The 12,409-nt window shown below is 36.8% G+C and overlaps 1 protein-coding gene across 1 annotated transcript in view; it reads right to left on the bottom strand.

Annotated features, from left to right (window-relative positions):
• Positions 1–12,409, bottom strand: part of SLC2A13 (solute carrier family 2 member 13) — a 440,944-nt gene that overhangs the window by 212,559 nt on the left and 215,976 nt on the right. The window lies entirely within an intron of this gene.

Raw genomic sequence — 12,409 nt, forward strand, 5'->3', positions numbered from 1 at the left:
AATGATATGATTGTTTCAGCACTTCAGATATGGTAAGGCATAAGGGGATTTTGTATAACAGTTTAACATAGCCACATAGTTAACCACCGGGAAATTTCCAACTGAATTTTAAATCCTTAGAAGATAACCAATTAGTAAGTTTGAGGTACACTCTGTAAAGATTAGTGAAAGAAAGAAATACTCTCCCACAAAAAAACAGCCAGAACATAAATACCTACAATTGTAAATACTTATCTGAATTTACTTGTTTGCATTTTACCCTAATTACAAAAATGTTATTATAGATTTAATTTATTGTATATTATTCTGTATTATTATACTATAGATTTATTGAGGTCCAATCATGGAGTCCTCATTTTGTTACTCATGAAGCTATTCTTCTCTTTACTGATTGTTGCAAAGATTCATCTCACTGAACTGCAAACTGACCCTGTGCAATACAATTTGGCAATCCAGTTCGTTCATTTGGGATAAACCCAAAGTCTATATAAAAACCTTTCTTCCATGCTGTTCTCAGTTCTGTGTTTTAATGGAATGAGGGATATACGGGAGTGATTTTGATTTTACTATATATTACTCCAATACTTCTCCAACTACGAGGTTTGCCAATTCAGAGATTTGGGTAAAGAGGAAAATAGAAAAGGAATTTTTTCTCAGTTGTTTAATAAATTTACTAAGGATTTGGAAAAGTCAGGCACTTCAAATAAAGGTAGCATGCAGTATGACTACATTTCTTGACTATTAAAGCAAAATAAATAAATGCTCCAACATTTGACCCACCAAGACACTTAGTTCCCCATCTTTCAAAACTTCAGCAAGACTTTACTATAAAGAAACAGCAAAGGGCACATGATCATCAGTGACATCATTTGGTTCTAAAGAAGGGAAACAGAACAAGCATTTGTCCACATTTCCAATGCTACCAATATTTTCTGAGTGTCTACTGTATGCTGAGCAAAATTTAAAGGTGAATAAGACAGATGAGGGCTCTACTCTCATGAGATTATTAACAAACAAGTAAACAAAGAGGATAATTTTAGGCAGTGATAAATACTATGAAGAAAATAAATGGAGAGATATAACAGTGAAGGGAGGAGGTCAAATAGGGTCAAGGCCTATCTGAGGTGTTGACATTTTAATTTAGACACAAGTGACAAGGAACCGCCACTGGGAAGATCTAGAGAAAGATCTTTCCAGGCAGAAGGAAAAGCAACTGCAAAGTCTCTAAGGTGGGAAACAAACATAGAGAGTTTGAGAAACAAATGAAAGGAAAAAAGCCATTGTGCTTGAAACCTGGTGAGTGCTGGGGTGAGTAGCAGGAGATGAGGATGGTAAACAAGATGTGAGCCCAAAGAGCAGAGTCACAGGAACATGGTGAAAAGCTGGGCTGACTTTAAGTGTGATGGAAAGCTACCAGAAGTTTCTGAGTAATGGAGAGTTAAGATCTTAATTCTGGCTGCTCTGTGGAGAATGGTTTATGGAGGGTAAACATGGAAACAGAAAGACCAGTTAGGAGACTGACAATTGCAATAAATGAGACAATAGTGGCTAGTGTGGCTGGTAGTAGTGGAGATGAAGATAAGGGGAAGGATATACACTACCATAGTGCTGAAGTTCCCAAACTTGTTTGCTTCATGGAGCCCTTCGTGTCTGAGTAATTTTTTTCAGCACCTCTAAGCCAAAAGAAATACCTAATGGTTCTGTTTATTAAAGTAAAACTAATTAATACTGGTAGTCTGAGCATGTAGTGTTTCCCTCACACATTTAATTTAAAATATCCCTCGGCTCCCCTGTAAGGAGTGTCTCATGCCTCTGCACAGTTTGAAAATCATGGTTTTGGGGCTAAGACTTACTGGAGAACTGGATTGGGAAGTAAAAAGAGAAGAAAATCAACGATGACTCCTGGGTTTTGGGCCTGAGCAACTGGATAGATGGGAGCACTGCTCACTGAGATGGGTAAGAATGAAGGAAAACACAACCACCCTGGAAGGTAGATTATATCCCATTTGTAAATAAGAAAGCTGAGACTTCGAGTGGCTGTGTAAGTCATGCAAGGTAGCACAACTGGTCAGGAAACATGGTAAAATTTGACTCCAGATCTGTCTGATGCCAAATAAAATAATAATGTAATAAATAATGAGCTGCTATAAGTTAGTCACCTTAGAGTACATTAAATATGGTATCTCATTTAATTCTAACAACATTGTTAGATAGATCTGTCTGATTCCGACGTCACCTACAGCACATTCCCTCTTAGGTGATAAAAATGATTGTAAAGTGTTGGCAAATGGTAGTCTCATCCACTTAGTCTCAAAAAAATTTTTTTTAATGTGGAATGAAGGTCTTGAGGGTAGAAGATAAAACTGAACATTTTACAAATATCCACAGCTTTGCTGTAATGATTAGACTATACTGCTATTCCTAAAATCAGAGCAATCTAAATTATCTGCCCTCATTTTTATCCAGCCTTGAACAGGACATACATGCGAAAGTTCTAAGTAGACTATTAATTGAATGTTGATTTCTTAGGGCAGGTGGCACAACCTTAACCATCTTGATGGTGCCCAGCCATGGAGAGTAGCAGGGAATGTGGGGAACTGGAGAGGACACATAGGCTCCAAGAGGCAATGCAGTCCCCTTGAAATCCGGACTTTAGTGTGAAATTTAACAAGTGCAAAAATTCTGTCCTTTCCAAAGAAAACATGTCTCGGGGCTAAATTTAGTCCTTGTAAATAGTCTTAGATACAGAATTAAACTTCTCCAACAAAGTTATGACAAGTGACTGAGGGGAGAACCTTAAGGAAGTTGAAGAAGATCATCAGAAGAATCCAGGGGGAGACTGTTAATTCTATGCAGGAAACTGTAGTTAAAATCACATAGTTAAATATACTCTATACGTTTTCTATTTTCTGGTACTGTGTGTTTTTACAGAAATGGAAACAGGAGCACCTTATATTTCGTTCTGTATATTTTAATCTGCCCAGTAAAAAATAATCTTATCAAAATAAATGAAGATGTTCCAGCAGGGAACACTGTTCATTTTTCTCCCTGCCATGAATGACATGTCATTAGACTATTTGTCTCTGCATCTAGCAGCTTAATAGCATTTGAAATCCTGTAATTCTATCAGCCACAGGAAGTACTATCACAAATGTGGACAGAAGTCACTACCTTAGCTCTTCAGTTGCCCTAAGAAGGAACCAAGAGCTCTGTCTTCAGAATTTTTGTCATGGGACCTTCAGTGTTGAAACCCAAACTAAACTTAAAGAGTATCTAACCAATATTATACATTAGTAGAAATGTCATTATAGCTTGTCACTAATTCTAAAGATAAGAACTCATCTGGCAGTGGTTTTGAAAAATCCTGTTCTCAAATCTTGAATGTCATTGGTTTTGTTTTCCTGAGGTCATAACTGCAAACTAGTTAAGGAAGACACTCACGTAGTCAGACAGAAACAGACCCAGCATAACACGATACTATGACCGTGGTGATGAACAGAATAAAAACAGAACAGTCAGTAGGAACAAAAATCTAGCTGGCTCTCCCTGGGGAGTACTTTGAGGGGGGGCAATTTTATTATTTGTATAGTCTTTCTGGGGAAATAAAAAAATAAATCTGCAGTTTTATAAAGCATAAATGTTAAATAAAGCACAAACAAATAAAGCACAATAATTGTTATGACAGATATCTACTCAGAGTGCTATAGGAGGCTAAAGGAGGATCGTCTGAATTAGCTCCTGAGTGTAGGGAGATGGCATGTGACCTGAGTTGGGAGAACGGTATGTATGAAGGCCCTGAGGCTTCAATTAATCATCACCTAAAGCAGAGGACGTTCCACATAGCAGGAGGCAAAAGCATGTGAGAAGTGGTCGGACACAGGACAGTGCAGAGATGGACAAAAGTCAGACCACGAAGGGCTCTAGACTTTGAGCTCTGCTGAACGCTATGCCTACCATTAAATGATTTTAAGTCAAGATGGGGTAGGAGTTGACTTTGTTTCGGAAAGTTCACACGCAGAGATAAGAAGGATGAAATGAGGGACGTGAGATTTATTGCAGAAAAATTCTCTGTGCATCTCATCCTATGGTATTGCCCAGCTGTCTGGCCTCAAATCCTCCCTCACAAAGGGAGGTTCACTTTGATTTTTCTCTCTTAGGAATTAGGAATTGAGACAATTCCAGTCAATCTTTTGTGACGCTTGAACTTAGAAGTATATCCAAGGTTATGGTGGCAGAGTGTGATCACATATGAGCAAAACCAGAGAAAGATCTCAAAGAGAAAGAAGGAAGAGAATGCATATAGCCAGAGAGAAACAAGAACACAATACCACGTGGACACAGAGGCTGCGTTTCTGGTTTCAGCCCTGATGAAATAAAAATTCATATTTTAAGGCAAGACAAGAAAAAATTTAAATGTAAAATTTTTCTCTGCCCATTTTGGCCTCTACCCTTCCTTCTAGTGTACATCTACATTATGCCTTAACCAGACCTCCCCAATAGGAGAAATACCGGCTCAACCACATAGATCAATTTTTCCCCTTCTGGCACCAGTGATGTAGCTCCTTAGAAGATAACACTTCTTTCTCAATCCTGTAAGGGGTCACAATGACCCACTATTTTCCTTGTAGGTGCAGACATCTTTGGTGAACTTTATGCATGTCCAATGCCAATTTATCATTTCCCTTAAAGATAACAATTGGTGCAGAACAGACTAGTCAGACAACCTGAGGAGATACTGGGCCAAACCTACTGGAAGTTCTTAGCTTAAATATTTACTTATGACCTACTAGCTATATTACTTCTATTCTGCCTATTTTATAAGATTATTGTTTCTTGCATTACCAAATGTGTGACTGAGCATCAAATAAAATTAATGATGATTAGGTAACTTGAAACGATTGATCAAATATATAGTTCTATAAGATCAATGATTGTAATGATACTGTAACTCTAGATATGGGAAGAAGCAATGAGAGGGAACCATTTCCTGGATCATAACAGACTAGTAAAGCAGTGGTCCAGAGGCTTTGGCTACTGGTAACAGGGCCTAGTCCAGTAATAGCACATTGAGCGGCCTATCAATGGAATCCTTGTCTGATCTGGGAATGAGCGTTCCTAGCACTGTGGGACAAACTGGTCATGAAATGCCTCCCAAACCTTGGTCAAAATTAAGACTGAAAGGGAAGGGATTGTAAAATAAAGAATGTTGTCCACCACTTCTACAAGAATCAAGTCGTTAATCACTGCAGTCGCTGACCTACAATATACCCAGAAAGGAATTCCAGGCAAAGATCAGGATGAGGTAAAACTGACAGAACTGCCCCTCAGATAGTTAGATATTTTCAGGAGAAATTTTTATGAACTGGATTCTTGTGTCTTCCCATACCTATAAAAGCACTAAAACCATTAACTAAGATGTCTATTCCTAGTGACTAGCAGTGACCTTCTACTGAGATGTGTGCTTGGTTGCATGTACTCCCTTCACCAAAATCACACATATATTGGCCTCCCCCTTTACCTCTTCAGAAGATTCTCAGAGCTCTCTGAGAGACTGTCTCCCAGGTTATAATCCTCAGGTTGGCCCAAATAAAGAAATTTTCCATTTCTTTCTTAGATTTGACTATTGATTGATTCTTTTGTTGACAGCCTCTTGGTAGTTGCAGCTGTATTTCTTGACTTCAGTCCCTGTGCCCTTACTGTAAACTGCCCTGATTTTTCTTAAGTTAGGTTGGAGTAAAATTCAAATACTTGCAAATACAATGAGCCCTAAGTAAAGCAGGGCCTAAACTCGGACAGATAATGAAAATGAAGAGAATAGGAAGGATATAAAAGGTGTTAAGGGAGTAAGGTTAAGGAAATTGCAACTGGTTGCATTTGGATGTCTTGGCTCCCCAGCCATAGTCCTGGGCACCCACTAGTCATACCCTTCACTGAGATGGGGATAATAGGAGGAGGGGCATAATTGGTGAGAAACAATAGGGATTCAGTTTTGTGCATGTAGAGATTGATGAGAGTAGGATATCCAAATAAAAATGCCCAGCAGTTGAATATGACTGTGTATCTCAGAGGAGTTCTGATCTGGAAACGTAGGCTAAGCCACCTCTTCCATGTAGCTGGGCATTGAAACTATGGAAGTGAACAAAATCTCCCAGCAGAGTTGTAAGCCAAGGCCTGCGGAGCACCAGCCTTAAAGTATAAATTGAGAAGAAAAAGTCATGAAGGAGACTCAAGATGAAATGCTATGATGTGCCAATAAGGGAAAATTTTTAAAGAGAACGCTGGCCAAGTGAGGACATCCCAGATGCCTGACTAATTGAGAGGATAACAAATGTGAGTGTGAGAAGAGGAGAACCAAACTCCCCAACATCCTCTAAGTACCTCCTGTGTGGCAGACATTTCATGCCTCACTTCATCTTCAAAGCAACCTTTCAAGACAGGTGACAGTATATCCTTTTAAAGATAAGGGAAAAGACCAAAGTTCCCTGGGGATGGGCTATGTCATATTGTGTTTATCTAGTCCCTGGAGGAGTGCCTTCCACCGATTTGTTTAAAGAATGAACATTTTTACAATTTTGTAATAGTCTACCTGGAACTAACTGGACTGGTTACTCTCAAACTCACATATGATTTGGGGGGCAAGGTTCTGCTTTAGGGACACAGCAGGCCTATTTCCTGGGGCACATCCCTGGATTTCATGCTGTTATTTCAACTCATTAACAGCATCTTCATTTCTTCTGCTTACCTTTCAGCAAAACATATCAGTCAGAGAAAGGACAGTCAAGGAAACCATATTTTCATATCACCAAAGATGTCCTGAGGAACCCAAATCTTAGTTGCTGATACTTTACAAACCAGTGGAGATAAATTTCGATTAATTATCACAGAACCTTAAATTCACATCTGACTTGGAAAACATGCCAAAAGAATTTGACTATCTTTTGATGTAAACCACAAGTCATGCCACCCAGGGTATACTTAGTCACAGATCCCCCACTTCCTAAGGAGGCATTATTAGCTCTTATTGTTCAAAAGTCATTGAGGTCTTTTCTGGTTTGCTTATATGTGGAATCTAGAAAAATGGTACAGATGAACTTATTTGCAAAGCAGAAATAGAGTCACAGATGTAGAGAACAAACTTATGGTTACCAAGGAGGGAAGAGGGGATGCGATGAGTTGGGAGATTGGGACTGACATACATACACTACTATGTATAAAATAGATAACTAATGAGAACCTACTGTATAGCACAGGGAACTCTACTCAGTGTTCTGTGGTGACCGAAATGGGAAGGAAATTTAAAAAAGAGTGGATATATGTATACGTATGACTGACTCACTTTGCTGTACAGCAAGAAACTAACACAACACTGTAAAGCAACTATACTCCAATAACAATTAATTAAAAATAAAATTCATTGAAGTCTTTTCTCCCTGACTTAAGAGGTAAAGAATGTATCTAACACTGAAGCAGACAACACTCCTACCACATTTATAAGTTAGAAGAAAAACACTATTTTGACTTCTTTCTATATTTTGAAAATTAGAGACAAGTATGAAAAAAAGGGTATTACAACAATTTTGCTTCTACAAAGGATGCTTCAAATGCTGGACTGATGGATAGGTTTGGGCCAAAGAGAATGAATCAACTATGGAATGGCCCTGCTTTCCACAAATGCTCTGGAATTTCTAAGCTGCAACACACAGTGAGCAGAAGGGAAGTTGACATGGTCTCAGTTCCCCTCTTGGGCATGAACCATACAGGATATTTCATTTAATCACAAGAAGCACAGGAGGTGTTTTTCCTGATTTTCAGATCACTGAGGCTCTGAGAAGTTAAGAAGCTTGTGGAGTTTACACAGCTAGCAAGCGTGATGGGTTTCAATTTAAATTCAGATCTAACACCATAGGTTGTGTTAATATTTGATGTACCATGTTTCTACCCCCAAAATGACTACATATAAAGAAAAATTTTAAAATAACAAAAAGTTGTTTATATGTTCCCTCTTTATTTTCGAGGTAGAATTAGTCACTCATTTTTTCTGTGTTCATATAGCATATTAATTTGTTTTTTTATAATACTGCATTATAATTATTTGGTCTGTCTGCTTAGGTAGAATATAGACTTCTCAAAGACAAGAATTTTAGTTTCCAAATATTTGAAGCTCTAGCAACAATATAGTAAATACTGGTTGAAGAATAAATAAATGAATACTTTAGCAGATGTAGTTTTAAGATTCCTATTACAGGACACAATTATTTGTGAATTATAAAAAGAAAACAAAAGATTATAATATTCAAGAAAATATACTCTCACCATCTCTTATGAAACTCCCGTTTTATTGTTTACATTTTTCTTTTTATATTAAAATCAATCTCCTGATAACTTTTCACTCAAGAAAGGTTTAAAGTATTTCAAACACAAATGTTTGAGCTTCCACTTTCACTTGAAACTCCATTTTTCCTCATTCAAATGTACATTAAAGTCCATCTATTTCACTTTATAGGTAATTAGAATGAAGGCAGTTACCTGGCATGCCCAAAGTTCCATGGTGGAGACAGATCTTGAAACTAATTATCCTGATTCCTGGGTCAATATTCTTCCCAGCACTCTAAACTCATCTTTCAAAAGAGTGAACCATGAAACTGAACATTTTCTCATTCATTCAATGACTTTCACCCAATGAGCACAAATGACTAAAATACACTCATCTTGAAACATTCCAATGAGATAAGCATATTATCTTTCAATAGCTTTTTGGATTATGTTCTGAGCCCTACTGAGGATGCAGAGAGAGGAGAAGGCTCACATTAGTGAGTTAGTATTTTGGTCCACTCATGCTGCCTGCTGAGGACCTCAGAGAGAGTAAAATGTCACCTCTGGTTCAGACTTACAACATAAGAGAGCATAAATCCTTATTCTTTTCTTCTTATTTCCTGTCACCTTTATTTTTCTCTGCATTTACCACCATCTGGCCTGCTTGTTGTGCCATGTTTCCTGATTGCATGGTAAGTTTTTACACTAGGAGAGCTTGTTGGGGATAAAATATGAGAATGGAACAGATTCAGAAATATTGCACTTATGAAATTAAATTAATTAAATATGATTAACAAATATCATACCATCAGCCTGGCCTGCCCAAGAACTCTAGATCAGAATATAGAGCAAAGGCCTCAGCTGGGTACCAGTAGATTAAATAGTTTGATGGGTTTTATGATTCTTGAGATGGATGCAATTTTATTAGCACAGAGTCGTTTTGGACTTTTATCCTTGGGTGGTAGTGAATTTCATTAACTTTTACTTGTTGACTTATATTACCCCCAAACAAGCTTTAAAGATTCAGCCCTGGGCATTTCAGGTGTTTTACAACTGAAGGGTAGCCCAGGTGACCTAGAGTCAGAAAATCAGCGTTCTACCCTCAGCTCTAAAATTTATTGTGTGAGTGGACAAGTCACTTTAACTCATTAAGCCTTTGCTGCCTTGGCTTGAGAATAAACAGAACTGCCCTGCCTACTTGACAGGATTTTTATAAAGCACAAGGGAGATCATGTCTATGAAAATATTTTATAGTGTTAGATATATATATATATAAAACAGTAAACATTTTTGTTTTTATCATGACAATAATAAATAATTACACCATTAGACAGGCTAAGAGTTTTGTCCTATTTTTCCTTTTCTGTTAATATTTATTGAGCTAATACATGCTAGAGTAGTACTGGTATTAATGCTCAATAATGATACCTATTAAGATTATTATTGCAAGGGCATATTTTCCGAAATATTTTCTATTATCTCTTATAAATACAATAGAAGTGACCCACTGGGGATTAAGGTAAAGCAGTTATAGAGGTAAGAATGATCTGCCCAGCCAATATAATTGCCTATTTCCCACCCCTACTTTAAGTTAGTAGAAAAGGGAAGAGTAAGAAGAGATGAAGCTGGGAGCATTAACCTAAAAGAAGAGTAGCTTAAAAATAAAGGACTGGTATGGAGTGTCCAAAAGAAGTTTACACACCCACAGTTCCTTTTACCTGAAGATGACATAAAAATATTAAAATTCTGGATTTCCTTCTCTTTACTGCGGATTTTCTGTGTAACCTTAAAATAAGCCATTGAACCTCTTGGTCTTCCCAGGTAAAAATCTGATACCTTCCACCTGTCCAAGATGAACTGCTTTTATGTTTATCAACACATATCAAAATATAGCTTATTTTAAGTTCCTCAAAAGAAGCAAGATGCTATCAAACCCAGATGGAACCAGTTGTTTTCTTTCTTTCTCTATTTTTTCTTTCTCTCTCCCTCCCTACCTACCTGCCTACCTACCTAATTACTCACCCATACACATTTTGGTTGTGGTAATAATAATGTGGGAAGGATCCATTTATTAATAAAATAAAAATTCTTAGTCAGAAAATTGAAAATTATTGACACTATAACTAGGGTTTAGAATAGATCACATGAGAATTTCTTAAGAGAGCTGTCTTCACATTAACCATCATCATCTTCATCTATCATTACTCTCCCTTTTATTTTGACAGATGTGGAAATATTTTATTGGTCTGTGAGGCAGTGCAATAATATAGCAGGAATTTATTAGGAAAACAGAACTCCATTTGCTCTGTTCTTTCTCTCTTGTGAATAGAGAATAATCTATTCAGCTGCATGTTTGAAATTATTCAGTGATCAGAGTCATAACAGAAAATTGCCTCTTCTAAAAGTTAAATGTACTGTCTGAAGTATGTAATCGTTTTAAGATCTTAGAAGTCCTATGCACAATGGGATAGAAGAGGATGATAAGGTATGAGTTAGGATATAAACATAAGTTATACAAATAAAAGATACTTAAATACACTCACACCACATATATTTTTTTTTCATGGTAGAGAATGAAAAAACTAAATATTCCAAGAAGTAAATCTATTTCCTTAACTGAGACAGAACATTAAATAATTCATGTAGATAGAAATAAAGATCCCATGAGGGAGAAAAGAGAAAACTAAACATGGTAAGATTACATAATACAATTTTAAGGATGATTTATCTTTCAATATTTTCCCATATGATCTTTCTATGAACTTTTCTTGGCAAAAAATAGAATTCAAAATACCTCATATTTCAGGTTCACACAAACTTGGGGTGAAAGATGGATTTCATAAAAAACATTTCAACTTCTACAGATTATTGAGTAGAACAAACAAAAAAGATTTTCAGAAATAGGGCATATTTTAATTTAGGTTGATAAACTAGATTTTCACATAGGGTTATTACTGCATTGCATTATTTGAAAGCTTGGTGCTAGTCTTGTTACAATTCCATATCATCACCACACTGAGGACAGTGGACGTGCCTCAGAAAAGTCATGGTGTGCCACATCCAGAAACAAAAATGCTGGGCACCATACCAACAGATGGGCCTAAATAGAGCTGATAAAGGTGAGGAAAAAAATGAAAGTAAATGTTAGAGGGAAGGAGGAGAAAACCAATATTAAAAATGTAGTCCAGGAAGCTGAAGTCCAACAAGAATTACCATCAAAGTCAAATTCACAAATGGCGTGGATGTATTCAAGGTGGAGTTTCTTAGCAAATTCCAATTTAATCTAATCGGTCATTGGGCCCTAGCCATTATTTTAACTAATTCACTCTTCTCAAATTACCGTGGAATAATTCATTATAACCCAAGTAATTTTAAAGGAAAATATCAAGACTCCTAAATACAAATGGTTTACTAGGTAGAATTTAATTTTACACAATTTGTATTTTTCTAATGAATAATTTTAACCAACAGGTAGTGGGGGAAAGCTTCTAAGATTTAGGAGCTTTTCACCCAACAACCAGATTCTCAGCAAAAATCGTGGCTTTTCTCTAACCCACATTCTATCACCTAGGATCTTAAAAGTCCCCCCTTGGAATAGTCCTACATAGACCTTATGACAATTTGAAATTCTGTATTAAACTGTGAGTTTATTTAATGTGTTGTTTCCTCCACCAGCCTGTATGCTCTGTAGGGCCAAGGACCATGTCTACTTTATTCACTGTTATGTACCTAGTACAAAATAGACCATCAAAAATGGGTTTAATATTGAATGAATGAAACATGGTAGAACCCCCACTATTCCCCCTGTTCCATCCACAACACACATATAACTTTGGGAATTAGTCTGAAAACTAGAAAACAGGGAACTTGTGTGTCTTCCCTACTTCTCTGCTCCCACTCAATCTCTGGCCCACTGTACTCTGGTTGTAAAAAACATACTTCTATTAATGTTATTATCACATTGCATTGTAACTGACTGCCCTAAAAGGAAATGAACTAGTTATCTGTGTGTCCATTAATCTCTAATAATGCCAGGTGATTTCCTTTTGTTTTACTTTTTAATGTGAATCAAGAAATAGCTTATGAAAATGATACA

The sequence above is a fragment of the Eschrichtius robustus genome, chromosome 13 (genome assembly GCF_028021215.1).
Source record: "Eschrichtius robustus isolate mEscRob2 chromosome 13, mEscRob2.pri, whole genome shotgun sequence".
Lineage (NCBI taxonomy): Eukaryota > Metazoa > Chordata > Mammalia > Artiodactyla > Eschrichtiidae > Eschrichtius > Eschrichtius robustus.